At 46.0% G+C, this 14,458-nt stretch overlaps 1 protein-coding gene across 1 annotated transcript in view; it reads right to left on the reverse strand.

Moving 5' to 3' along the window:
* The window catches only part of EPHX2 (epoxide hydrolase 2), a 1,142,911-nt gene that overhangs the window by 6,930 nt on the left and 1,121,523 nt on the right, over positions 1-14,458 (reverse strand). The window lies entirely within an intron of this gene.

The raw sequence follows: 14,458 nt of genomic DNA on the forward strand, positions 1-14,458 counted from the left end.
CCTAGGACTTTGGATAGAATTAGGAAGCTAGGCATTGAGAGCGAAGAATTAAGCTGGATAGTTGCATCTGAATGTCATAAAGAAAAAGAGAGACCATTGAAGGCAGCCCTTTTGAATGTTAGGTCAGCAGTAAAACATGCCTTGGAGATGCACGATTTTATCAAGTCCCATGATTTGGACTGCTTATTTATTACAGAAACCTGGTTTACTGAGTGCTCACATGCTATGTTTCACTTAATGGTCCCTCAAGAATATTCTATTCAGTTCATAAATAGAACTAGGAGAGGGGGGGGGCTGTAATTACCAGAACCCTGCTTAAGTTGTCCCATCTACAAGCTTTAGATTCAGATGATTCCATACAGATGAGCCATGCTGTATATGGTGTTTCTCACAAAAGCTATAATAATTTGGTTCGGGTACTGACCGCCGGGATGAGCAGAAATATTCTTGGAAGAACTGCATCAGTTTCTTATTGACATCAGTAGTAAACATAAGGAGCTACTGTGCCTGGGCGACATTAACATCTGGTTGGAACATGCTAAAGAATTACTGGAGATTTTAGACACTCATGAGTTAAATACATTAGTAACATCCTCCTCTCACAGGCATGGTGACTGCCTTGATGTATTGCTATATGGAGGTGAAATCATAGAATGTTTGGATACACTTTCTGTTTCATGGTCTGACCATGCTGCCAGAGTATTTAGGCTGATGCAAACTGGAGGAGGGTGTGGGGGAAAGCTAACCCTACAGCCAACCGATTTTCGAAGACCGAAAGACTTGTTGAATATATCTGGTTGTGAACTAAAGAATGCCCTTAATTAAATTGATCCCGCCTCCTACTGTGAGGAATTTTTTTTAAAGCAGCGGCGGAGATTATGGATAATATCTGTAGACAAGCCACTCCTTTACGACAGGGTAAACCTAAGAAAACGTCTAAGGCCTGGTTTTCACAGGAATTACTTATAGCAAGTTAATATCGTAGATCCTTGGAGACAAAATGGAGGAGGGGCGAACCTCAAATATTATAGAGCTGATCAAGATTACTCAAAAGGCCTATAGAAAGTAAATTTATGTGGCTAAAGCCAATTTCTTGACAAATAAGAGTGATCAAACGTCTAATAGGCCAAGATAATTATATGTTGAAACTACTTGTGCTTCATCGGCTTTGGAGGCCTCCCAAACACAGGCTGATGCATTTAACTCCTTCTTCATGGATTCGGGAAAAGATTGTACACTCATCTTCTAATGAACCAGAGCAGCAAGTGCACAATAGCAGCAGTAATGAGGCTTGGGGTCCATCACCTAGAGAACCGTTTGCGTTTTCTATGGTCAAAGAAGAGACAGTACATGCTGTTCTTTCTAAGTTGAAGCCTACTAATGACACCTTATTCCCAATGCCATCTTGTGTGGCAAAAAGGTTTGCATCAGACATTTCACCTTTTATAATGTATTTTGTAAATAAATCCTTCTCAGCAGTCTTTTGTTCCTGCAATTCTGAAAAAGTCAGTGGTTAGTCCACTCTTAAAGAAACCAATATTGGACCCTAAAAATCTGCAAGATTACCCTGGCCAGGAAAGATCCTTGAGAAAATTGTAACTGTTCAACTACAGGAGTATGTGGAGAGGGAGGCCTTGTTGGATTCTTTCCAATCAGGTTTTCAATCTGATTTTGGTACAGAGACAGTGCTACTGACGGTGTGGAACGATCTCCTTGAGGCGGCAGACCAGGGAGATATATCACTCCTGATTATGTAACGGTTGACCACGACACTATGTTACGACGCCTTACTGAGATTGATAAAGTCTCTGCACAAGCCCTGGGGTGGTTTGAGTCGTTGTTCACGGATCGGGAACAACGGGTTAGATTTGGGGAATATCTTTCGGAATCCCTTCCACAGACTTGTGGTGTACCTTGGGGCTCTTCCCTCTCTCCTCTTATTTTTAATCTATATGTTGTGGGATATATTGACCCACTCAACGGCATTTCATCACATCACCAAGCTGCCTGTCTGCAGAAAACAGCAAATGGCTGCGCTGGCTTCTGTGCGCACCAGGACCTCAAAACTGCGTTTTTGCAGCAACAGAAAGATGGCTGCACCGTCCTGCCAAGCACACTTCAGGCAGGATGGAACAAGGGGACACACTTAAGGAGCGTGCCAGTGTGTTCTGAAACATATAAATGGAATAAATTGAAAAGGCAGCACTGCTTTGCTGAAAACCCAAAATTCCCATTCAAAATAAAACTTTTTCACCATTTAAAAATGCTGCTTAGACGCTTATTCCATCTGTTCTTTCTGAAACTACTGTGATTAATAAGGCCCTGCCATGCCCAATATATTTCATTGTGCCTCAGCAAAACCATGCATAATTCCTGAATGACAGGCCCTGTCAAACCAACTCTGAGAGAAATCAACCAGGAACTCCACTTTTACTTGCACAGGAACATGTGTTTATTTATTTCCAAATGTATCCAAAGCTCAGCAGTTCAGAGAGACTCTAACTCTCTGAGCCAGGTCAGTTTCAATATATCTGTGCTTCAGACAAAACTCCTGCTTTCAAGAAACTGACTTTGACTCCAAAGACAGTGTGGGCATCTGATGAAGCGGCCAAACCGAATTTAAAGAAAGAAATGCTAGCTTTTGACCACACATGTAAAAATGGGCCTTTGCAAACTGAAAAAAAAACGCCTGTTTAAAAAAAATCACTTGTTGAATGAAAGCTTTCATTACCTAGCAATGTGAAGGGGTTGTGTTGTTGGTGATAATATACACATAGGCTATTTTATTCCACAGGTTTGTTTTAATTCAGGACCCAAAATAAGAAAATAAAGATTTTAAAACCCATGGGCTGAATTTACAAGCTCTTAAAAACAAGTTATTCCAGATGGCAGAGCTAAAAGCTTCCCCCTAAGGAAGGGAGCCACACCATAAACTTTCAGCAGATACCAACACCTAAATGATAATTGCTAGGTTGGAAAGAATATAGTTTAGGCTAACCCACTGACAATGGACTCCCAGGGCAAGGATGTTTGAAGTGTGAAGGGGCAATACAACCTTCAATTAAGCTGAGAAACCCCCACCGTGCTTTGAAGGAAATGACAGTTGGTAGCAGTTGAAGGAAGAAGAAAAAAATTATCCAGTAACAAAGGACTGCCATTTGTTTCCAAAGACTATTTCATAAATAAACTTTAAAGACTTTTACCTCTGCAGCAAGACTTTGTAAAAATGTAGAATGTTTGCAGTGTAAAAGTGAATTTTTGCCCTTTCTTTTAAGACGTGGTAGAATTCACCTACACCTTGGGGACAGAAATGGCGAAGTATGGTGGATTACAAGAAAAGCATCCATGTTGCAAATGCAAATTTTTCTACATACATCCCTTATGATAATCCACAACCATTTATAAAGTTATAGAATTTTGAGTAATATAAATCCCATTGAAAAGCACGAAAAACTGGTACAAGGGCAAAACAAGGTCTCACAGACTGGAGGATTGGACTGATATCTGCTGCACAAAATATGTAACCTGTGTATATAATTTGCTAAGAGATTGCAACTGTATAAATGTATGTTTGTGGCAAAATTGGATTTTAGTAAAATAACTGAGGTAGGTTTTTGGACATTGTAAAACTCATATCATAAATCTGACATCATTTTCCTGAAATCCAACCAGCTTAGAGCGAGGCGGAGACTATCACCCTTGTCCAATCTCGTTGTTAGCGGCGTGTGTAGTTAAGCTTGCCCCAGTCATATACTTTGATGATGTCACTATGCATTATAAATAAGAGTCCCTGACAAGACTCTAGACACACACTCTTCCTGATTTTCCTGCGCCGGTGTCCTGTTCCTGTTCCATCCATCCAAATTCCAGATCCCAACTACAAGGCCAAAACATTGCTGACCCTACTCCATGGCCCACTGCAAAACCCAAGCATTGCTGATCCTGCTCCAGCAAGGCCTCAATTCTGAAATCCCACTAAAATTCCCAGATAACCAAAGGGGAAAGCTGTGGTGTTTTTGGGAAGCATCCTGAACCAGCCTGGCTTGCTGTTCTATAACTGCATAAATGCAGACCTGCCATCAAGTTGACCTTTGGTATCCAGTGACCAGAATTGCCAGTCTAGAAGTGCCATCCGGTGACCAGAACTGCCCAGCTGTTTGCCAGGCGTGCTGCTGTGTAGTGACCAGAACCCCTCACGGTCCAAAATCACAGACTAAAGTGGACTGTAAGTATCATCCCTACCCCATAGAAATCCAAATCAGTGTATTTCCCCCATTTTTATTAAAAACAGTTTGGGTCATTTCTGGCGGGAATTGCAAAATTGCAGTTTCCAACGTGTCATTTTGCTGCAATCTGTTTCAAACTTGCCACTCATTTTCGAACTGTATGATTTTTGTCATCCATTCTTTGTGACTGTTAGTGTCGTTGCACTGTTGCTTTAGTGAGGAATTATATTTGCTTCAAGGTTTTTAACACACATTCATTAATTATTTGTCCATTTCCGAGTTTCAATTCATAAAGTTTGCAAGGGGTTTAAAATTCGTTTTCACTCTTATTTGGGGAGGGAAGTTCAGATTTGGATTCAGATTCTTGCCTATTATTCCTGATTACCTGCTGTGTCTTTCTATCCCTTCAGAAATCAAGTATTTGGGGGTTGAGGGAACATTGCAGGGGGAAATTCTAACTTGGGTGCTATCTTTCCTAAATCAAAAAGTGCTCCTATTCCGCTGTGCTGTGTCTATGTTTCACTAGCAGGTTAAACCCAGTGCATTTCTCACATTTTCATTGTAATTATTAAAAAGTGTCTGATTTCTTTTGAATTTTAAAATAAATAAATATTGTATTTTACCAATGAGCCGGGTTCATGGTCTATTGTGGCCCGAGGTATGTGAAAAGGGGGTGTGATATGAGTGGTGTACCATCTCAATATTGAATCAATATAAAAGCATTTCAGTTGTGCGCTGCATACTAGGCAGAGACCAAGGTGTGTGTCGCTTGATTGAAATCCTTAACAATGTGAGACCTCTCATGGATATTCTGAGGAGACATCAAGTCAAATTTCATTCGTATGCAGACGATACCCAGGTGTTTGTGAGAGTTCAGAGGACAGAGGAGACGTTTTAGTTGGTGGAACGTTGCCTAAAGGAAGTGCAAGTATGGATGTGCTCAAACCAGCTGTTGTTGAACGCAGGAAAAACTGAGGTAGCATTGTTTGGGCCCAAACATCAACTACAAAATGGTAGGCACCCCCCATCACCTCGCCTTTTAGGGTCACACCTGGCCTTTGCACCCAAGATAAAAAATGTGGGCTGTATTTGGGAAGAGGACATGGGGAGTAAAGCACAGGTCAGTGCAAAGGTACAATCAGTGTTCTATACTTTATGTCTGTTAAGACAGATCCTCCCATTCATACCAGGTAAGGATCATGCAGCAGTTGTGGAGACCCTTACTAACTCACGCCTGGATTATTGCAATTCTTCGCTGACAGGAATCCCAACCACCCAAGTTCAAAGACTGCAAAATAGCACAAAATGCGGCAGTGATACTTATTTTTGGGGTGGCAAAACCATCCTCAATTTCTAATTTGATGCGCTCACTGCATTGGCTTGCAGCAAAGGAACACATAGATTTTAAAATTCTCTGTTTCATCTTTAAATGTGTAAAACAGTTGGTGCCCAGTTATCTGGTGTACAAAATTAAGATCTATACTCCAGTCCACCAGTTACGCTCTTTTGATAAGTTGTTGCTGCAGGTCCCACCCTCCAGATATGTATTCAGGGGCGATCGAAGGTTTGGAGTATATGGCCCAAAGCTCTGGAATAGACTTCCAATGGGAATCTGAGCACAAATAAACACTCACTGCCTTTCGAAGGCCCTGAAGACTTATCTTTTGCGCTAAATTAGTGAATTTGGTGAAGTAGCCGGTTGCTTGGACATTGATGCTTGTGGAGATGACAAGGTTTGTATGGGTGGCTGATTTGACCGTTGTTTCCAGCTGCGCCCAGTTGTGGTTGGTTTCGTTTATCGCGCAATATAAATTAATTCATGTTCAAAAGATAACCCTGTCAGCAGACCCGACAATGAGTGAAGGTTGCCCCAGAGAAAAGATTATATTTATGATAAGCACAGAGCACAAAGGGAGTACGTGGATAAGCTCTGAATGTGAGACATTTTTCTTATATGAAGGAAAACAAAAACATTTGTGAAAGCCACACTACTGGTCAATTAAAAGCATAGAAAATTCATATTAGATAGAGTGAGCAAGTCTCTAGAGGACAGAAGGAGCAATGGCACCCTTCATAATTAAATTAAATAGCAGTACATGGAAGGCTGTAATGGACAAATTCCTGGTCCACTCACACATGACTTGGAGTTCGAAAACAAAGACTATTTATTAGTGCCTTAAGCTAAGATAGTGGTGTGATCACACTCCCTTGAATATTCAAGGACAGTGAGCAGCAACACGGTCAAACTACAAATGAGAGACGTGGCTTGTGCCCTGCCGATGAGAGATGATGGACTAATTGGGAAAATGGGGAGTAGTCTGATGGGATTCAAACGCCTAAGTTCCGTTTCGCGTACATGCTGCTAAGGATCTGAAAGTCCAAGGTTGGGATGGTAGACCAACCAATCAGTGGGGTTGGGGGACAACCTAACACACAACGTTGCAAGAGCCAATCCATTGATGTTTTGTTCACTATAACCAGTACTGTATGCATTTAGAGGTAGTTCAAGTTGTGCCCTACAGACAAGGGGTAGCCAATGAAGCACTAACCCTTAAATATTTTGTAAGTAGACACGTTCCCTTTACCAATACCTCCCGTCGATAGGTTTTGTATTTTGTCACGTAATATGACATCATAGATGACGTACATTCGGGTATAAGACCTCTGCACAAACAAACCCAGGCATGAGTGTGCATGCATCTGTCCGATGTTTGTCAGGTCTCCATACTTCATTAAACAGAGAATTGCCATATTCCTTGAGTCCGTCAGGTTATTTGGTTGCGACCATTATTGTAATTCCATCTAGCACAAAATACGCTTCAAGGTGCTACAGCACAGTCCTGGTGTGGCAAGTACAACACATACGGAAGACTGTGCCTGAGAGTTGTATTTTATGGTGACAATGCATTCACAAAACGTCTCTTAAAGTGAACTACTCGCCATCGCAGGTAGCCACTGCGTCCATTTTGAGCAGAAACACCATGGAGCGCTCACTAGGTGTGTCTGTTGTCTTTTCTAAAAATGAACTTAGTTTAACCTTACATTTGCAACTAAAGTTGCCCATAGATGGAGAACGTATTGAGAGACTTCCAGAAGTTGTTTCAGGAAGCAGTAGAAACTGAAAACATGCAATGCCTGAATCTCGTAGATTGAGGGGAACTTATCTCCATCCAAGGTGAATGAAATTCAAATCTCCATCAAAAGTGGATGACATTCAGAGCACGGTCTTAGGTCTATAAAGCTCTCATAAACTCAATGTGTTTAGGGGTTGCGACTTTCCAATCAATCTAGTCGAAAGTTCTGGATTGATTGGCAACATTGTATTAGTTCACGAAAGAGAGTTTGGCTAGAGATCATATATCATTACTGCGAAGAGTGGCAATATCTATATATGTTTATTAGACCCCCAAACTGAAACTCGAATAAGCCCATGAAAACAATGCCCTCTTTTCACATGAGCCCCACATGCGGGGCGAAGCATAAAACAGACCCAGTGGTGTTAAATAAACATGACAAACAAAACAAAACCTTCTTCCTAACACATACACAGCTGGTTGATTTAGGAGAAATCCTATACACATATCTTTAACGCACACACTACAGCCCAAGCAGACACGCATGACAGAAGTCAGTATTAGCCTATTTGACCTAATGACCAAATTGACCTTTTTTTAATAGGCCAAATTGACCTTTTTTTGCATCTGGTCCGAATTGGCCTTTTTTTGTTTTGGGTTAAACAGGCTAATGCCACTTATGACCACTTATGTACTTACATCACGTAAGTAGGTCAAAATGGGGTTGCGGGGGTGTCCCGGGCATCCTTAACAATGGAGGTGGGGGACAGAAATAGAAATAATAATGTGTGTAATGTAATTGCACCTATTTATGTTAATGTGTTTGAAATTGTGTGCAGGAAAACTCTTTCCGTTTTTTACCCGCATATAATTTCAAACACATAAACATAAATAGTTGCAATTATGTTACACACATACAATACACATACATTCTAATCGGGTACGCGTGCAAATGCATGCTACTGACTCGCTTCAGGGGGTTGATGTAGGGGAGGATGTCAATCAGTAGACAATCATGTTATGTGTGGGTGCAGATCATGTTCATTGAGGGTCACACTGCCTATATCATTTTCTGGTTCCGCTCTTGCTCTTAGCGGTCCGAAAATTGCCTCATAATGTTCTTCACATGCATACACAACTTTATTTTACAACAAAGCGATAATAGCAATATACTACATTGGAAGGGAGATGGGGGCGAGTTAATAAGTTAATGCCCTTAAACCAAGTGCCCTGTGATAATGACCCCCCTCGCTTCAATTCAAGTCTCACAACAAAACTAGTCTAGTCTGAAGCAAGGAAGGTCATCCAAGTGACAACACTGTGTGGTGAAGCGTCTCAGTTCCCACTCCTAATACAGACACTGCACCAGTCTATCTTCAGTATCTATGATCATGTGAGCAGGACTGCGGTTCCTCAAATAGAGAAAAAAACACTGAGGGGAGATAGAGAGAAAGAGACTCCAGCGAAAATGGAGAGGCAGTGCCGACCAGTATGAGGAAAATGGCAGAAGTTCCTGATAGAACAGAGAGACACTGATTGGCAGTATCAGGTTGCCAGAGGGTGAGGCCTGATAGCATGGAAAATATTTGTAGAGGAGTGGTGGCTTGTGAAACACTGAAAGGAGGTTTTCAAGTGGAAACCGTGCTGGCCAATAGGTGCCAGCTGACAAGACCAAGAAAAGTAGAGGAAGGATTCTTAGCTGGATGTCAGATACCGAAGACATAAGCAGTGGCAATAGTGGAAGGAAAAGATAAGGGATGGATGGATGACAGAAGTAAGCCAAGGAGAAGGAGGGAGCGTCCCTGCTGCAGTCACACAAGAGTGCAAAGAAGGAAGCCTGACACGCCAAGAAAACGACAGGTCAGAAGAATAAGGTGGATACATGTGATAGTGGCAGGGAGACCACATTGCATACTGGTACTTGTAGTTTAGATTTCAAGAATGCACAATAACCAAAACGGCTGGTGTTAAAAGAAAAGCTGTGCTGCATAATTAATGTAACGTGAAGGTTTCCAAACACAAAACAAAAAACCACTGAATATTGTAGAAGGCAGACAGACCTGAGGGGTCGGGGGAAGGTTCCTAAATGCATACCAGCAGCCATGGAGCACTGCGAGGATGAAAACAAGACGGTGCTGCACTACGAACCTGGACTGAGCTTCTCACATGCGTATCAGCGGTTATTGAGCATTGTGAAGAGGAAAGGAACACGACACTGCATCCCGATTATGGGGGAGGTGCACACCAGCAGCTACTGCACATTGTGAACGTGAAGTGGAGCTGGCACACTCTGCTTTGAAATTGTGTTTTTGAATCCTTGATTTTAGTCTGTTTATAGGGCAACATGGGTCCTTTTTTAAACAATTGCTTGTGCCTGATGTTGTAATCAAATTACGTGCAACTGTTTTTTTTAAATGAATAATACGCGCCTTCTTTAAGTGTGAGCCATAGCACTACTGTAATTTTGATCGATTGGGCACCATCTATTTTTTTCAGGTGAATGATTCTATACATAATGTTGCCATCTTAGGTTTTCAGTCAATACATACTCTTGCTTCAGTCAACTAAGTTTAAAGTGAAATTTCTCTATTTTCGATAAGAAATAATTGTCCAGTGTGAGTTTGTTGTTACTCATTCCTCTTTGACCACCAACTGATATAGTAGTACATGGTTTTTCCAAAAGCTAATTCATTATACGATCTTGGCTTAATATTTTCAGAGTCAGTGTGATTTTAAGACCGGTGTGACATGGGGCAACAAGTACTTGGATTAAAAGAATTACAATTGGTGGCAGGGTCTCTTTTGTCTTGGCACATTCCCTGTGGAACAGTGATTTACTATGGTCAAGATCCATTGAGAATTAGGTTCAATTCTTTAAAGCCGAGCAACACTACGCTTTTTCAAAGCAGTTGCCCACCCTAACCACCACACTCAAGAGCTTTCAAGTTTCCCGTGGCCATTCGAGAAAAGGGTATCCAGTCCTGTTTTTACTTAGAGTTCAGGGATTCGTAGTGTTCCTACATTGTAAATGGGAAAGAAAAACTACAAGTGCCAGAATAGAAAGCAAAAACCAGGGCTGGATGACCTTCTCACGCATGGCCAAGGGAATCTTAAGAGCACTGCACACTACAACATAGTTAAAGTATCAGATGCAAGAGACAAAGTGACAAATCACTTCAGAAATAGTTTGCTATGGCAATGCCTGGGATTCTGGAAGAAGCACACCTTATTGGATGCTCTGCAGTTGTACGTTCACGTAATAATGCAGGGATGTGTTCAGCGAGTCCTTGGGTGCAGTGGTCAAGGTGGGCGGGAGAGGTGCGCCTCTACTTTTTTTAAATTAAGTTTCACTGTTCCTAAACTTTTATTTAAAAAAAAAACCGTTCCAGAATGGTTTCATTTTATAATAAAAGTGTAGGAAGAAGTTCAAACTTGCACTTCAGGGCACTGCACTGAACGTACCCTTAAATAGCAGGTGCATTTGTTTACGGGTTTGTAGCTTAGCGAAGGGATTTGTGGGGAGCGGAGGCAGGCCAGCAGGAAACATAGTTCCACTACTGTGGCGTTGCCCCGTAAGGGAGACGCGCACGCGGTGACGTGACGTTGCACGTCGCCGCGTGCGCCTTAAATAAACGGGGCGTTCCCGGCCGCGGGAGAGCGACCGGGGAGCCCGAAGCACACAGACGTGTCCAGTCTGAGTCTGTGGGTGGAGGGGCTCACGGGCACGCGTGGGGGCACCCAGAGACCCCCAACAGTGGCGACGAGTGTTGGATGCCCGGGCCCGGCGGTGAGAGCGATCCCGGATAATTTTTTTTCTTCGATGACGAAACATCCGCGGATGTCTTCGTCTCACGCTGTGGCCGCGGACCATACACGCGGCTGGCGGCCATCTTGCGCACGTGGCTGAGAAACTTCCGAAAGCTCCGGTTTGGAGTAGGAAGGCCATCCAAGCCCAATTTTTGGATTTGCTGACTGCGGGCAGCATAACCCGCAGGCCCATGCCTGAATTTTGATGTTTTAGCCAATTTTCAGTCTGTAACGTCGTGTGGTAGCTGGAAGATGGACTGAGGTGGCTGGGCCTTCTCAGCCCACTCCATTTTTGAAGCTCAATTTTTGGAACATTTGGTTCAAGGACCGTCTTCAACCCTTTCATCATCACGAGGGTGGTGGCAGTGTGGGGAATGGTGCAAGTTGCGGCCCTCAGGACTAGTACGAGGGTGCCTGTGCGCTTGGGCCCATGAGTGATTTCGGCGCCCTGGAGGGTGCGACTGCCACAGCATCGGAGGATTCGCAGGACGAAAGCCTGGCATATTTGTTTCAACAGAATCCCCCGCAGCCAACCCCACATCCTGCGACGTCTGGGCTGCCTACACCCACGGTTGGTGCCGCTCTTCCCCCAAACCAACCACCACCACCCCTGGCCATGGCCCAAGCCAGGGCGCAAGCGGCCTTGCAGCCCATTCCGGAGTTTGACGCTACGGGTCCTCCGTCCAGCCTGGGCCCCCGATGGAGAAGATGGATTGGACGGCTGGACATGTACTTTCGGGCCGCCTAGGTCACGGACAATGACAGCAAGGTGGCTACGATGCTGTATTCGGCCGGAGCAGCTGTACAGGAGATATTTGAGTCGTTAACTCCGGTGGACAACTCGTATGACCAAGCCAAAGCCGCCCTCCTCGCGCATTTCATTCCCCTTGCCAACGTGGACTATGAGAGGTTCGTCATGCTCTCGGCCAGACAAAAGGAGGATGAAACGCTCGACACCTTCTATGGCCGCCTGCGCCGCCTATCCCAAGGGTGTGCGTGGGGGGATGCAGAGGATATGATGAGGACAATGCTAATCCAGGCATGTTCGTCTGGCAAGCTGAGGCGACAGGTCCTGAGAGAGCCCGGACTCACCCTGCCCAGAATCCTGGAGCTCGGGCGGTGCCATGAGGTGGCGGAGGCCCGTGCCAACAAGATGGAGGCCGGATCCCGCGCAGCGAGGCCGGAAGAGGTGTGCGCTGTCTGGCGAGGCGGCAGAGGGATGCGAAGGCCCGGTGGGGCTCCCAGAGACAGAACTGGTAAGCCAGTGGAGTCATGCCAGAAGTGCGGCTATGACCTCCCCCACTCGTCTGAGTGCATGGCAATAGGAAAGATCTGCGGACGCTGTGGGGTGCCCGACCACTTCTCGAGGGTGTGCAGGGCGACCCTGCCTGTACTGATTCCGAGGGGACAACCCCGTCTGTGGACCCCTCGCCAATACCGCCCGCCCAATGTAGCTCAGGTGGAACAGGCGGGAGAGGAGACGCCGGCGGAAGAAGCGGAGGAAGAGGATGAGGAGAATATCTTCTTCGTCTCCAGCATGGAAGTCCTCAAGGGGAGGAGCAGGAGACAGCCGAGATGCGTCGTGGAGGTGAACTGCTCGCCGGTCCCGGTGCTGGTCGACACGGGGGCCTCAGTCAACGTAATGGCGAGAGGACATTATGCCGCGCTCAACCCACCCCCGAGGCTGGCGACGCCGAGAGCCCGCATTTTTGCATTTGGCGGGCGGGAGCCCCTGCCGCTGGACGGTGCGTTTGTCGCCAAGGTGGAGCACGATGGGTCGGAGATCAAGGCCCGCTTCTACGTGACTCCGGTGAGCAGCAACACCCTGTTGAGTTGTGCGGCAGCGGAGGCTCTTGGCATAGTGAGCTTCGCGTACTCAGTCTACTTAGAGGACATCAACGATCTGCTGGACAAATATGCTGACATCTTTAAAGGGATTGGGAGAATGAAGGGTGACCCCGTGAGGCTCCACATTGATGAGTCGGTGCAGCCCGTGGCTCTGAAACACAGGCGGATCCCGTTTCATCTAAGGGACCAGGTGGACAGGGAACTAGACAACCTGGTGAACTTAGATATAATCGAAAAGGTGGAGGGCCCCACTCCATGGGTATCCCCTATCGTAGTGGCGAGGAAACCAAAACAGCCGGACTCCGTCCGGATCTGTGTGGACATGAGGCTGCCCAACAAGGCCATAAGGAGAGAACGACACCTGACCCCGACAATCGATGACATCATTGCTGAAGTGCAGGGGGCCCGGTTCTTCTCTAAGTTGGACTTACGAGCGGGATACCACCAAGTTGTCCTCCACCCAGAGTCCCGATACATTACAACCTTCACTACCCACAGGGGGCTCTACCGATATAAGCGGCTGAGTTTCGGAGTGTCGTCAGCAGCCGAGGTATTTCAGAACTTGATCCGAGGCGCTCTCGCAGATCTGGAGGGCGTCCTAAACATTAGTGACGACATTCTGGTCTTTGCCAGGACGGAACTTGAACATCTGAAACGTCTGGCCAAGACCCTCGAGAGGCTGCAGTCGCTGGGGCTCACTCTCCACAGGGACAAGTGCGAGTTCCTCCGCCCGACCATTGAGTTCTTTGGTTTCATCTTCAAGGAGGGCGGTGTATCTCCGGATCCCAGGAAGGTCCAGGACATCAGGACCGCGCGCCCCCCTGAGTCGGCGTCAGATGTGCGGAGCTTCCTGGGTATGGTAACATACTGTGGGCGCTTCATCAGGAATCTCGCCTCGAGGTCGGAGCCTCTGAGGGCCCTGACGAAAAAGGATACCACCTGGCAGTGGGGCCCGTTGGAACAGTCGGCGTTCGAGGACATCAAAGGCGCCCTGACAGCAGATGATACCGTGGCTTTTTTTGACCCCGCCCTGGAGTCCGAGATTGTGGTGGACGCCAGCCCGTTTGGCCTCGGTGCTGTGCTCACCCAAGTGGGCAGAGATGGGGGGGTAAGGCCAGTGGCATATGCCAGCAAAGCCCTCTCCGAGACCGAACAGAGATACTCGCAGATCGAACGCGAGGCCCTGGCTGTCTTGTGGGGCTGTCGGCATTTTCGGCTTTATGTGCTGGGGAGACCCGTGACAGTGGTAACGGACCACAAGCCGCTGCTTCCGATCATGGCCGGATCATCTTCAAAACCACCAGCCAGAATCGAGAGGTGGATGTTGGCCCTTCTGGAGTATAGCGTCACCCTGATCTACCGGCCGGGTACCAACAATGCGGCTGACTACCTGTCCAGGCACCCGGTGGGCGGTGGAGGACCCGCACAAGACTCGTGTGCTGAGGAAGCCGATGACCACGTCAGGATGGTGGTAGAGGGTGCCACCCCCAACGCAATGCCGCT

Source organism: Ambystoma mexicanum, chromosome 4p (assembly GCF_040938575.1).
Source record: "Ambystoma mexicanum isolate Mex_15411 chromosome 4p, UKY_AmexF1_1, whole genome shotgun sequence".
In the NCBI taxonomy this organism is placed as follows: Eukaryota; Metazoa; Chordata; class Amphibia; order Caudata; family Ambystomatidae; genus Ambystoma; species Ambystoma mexicanum.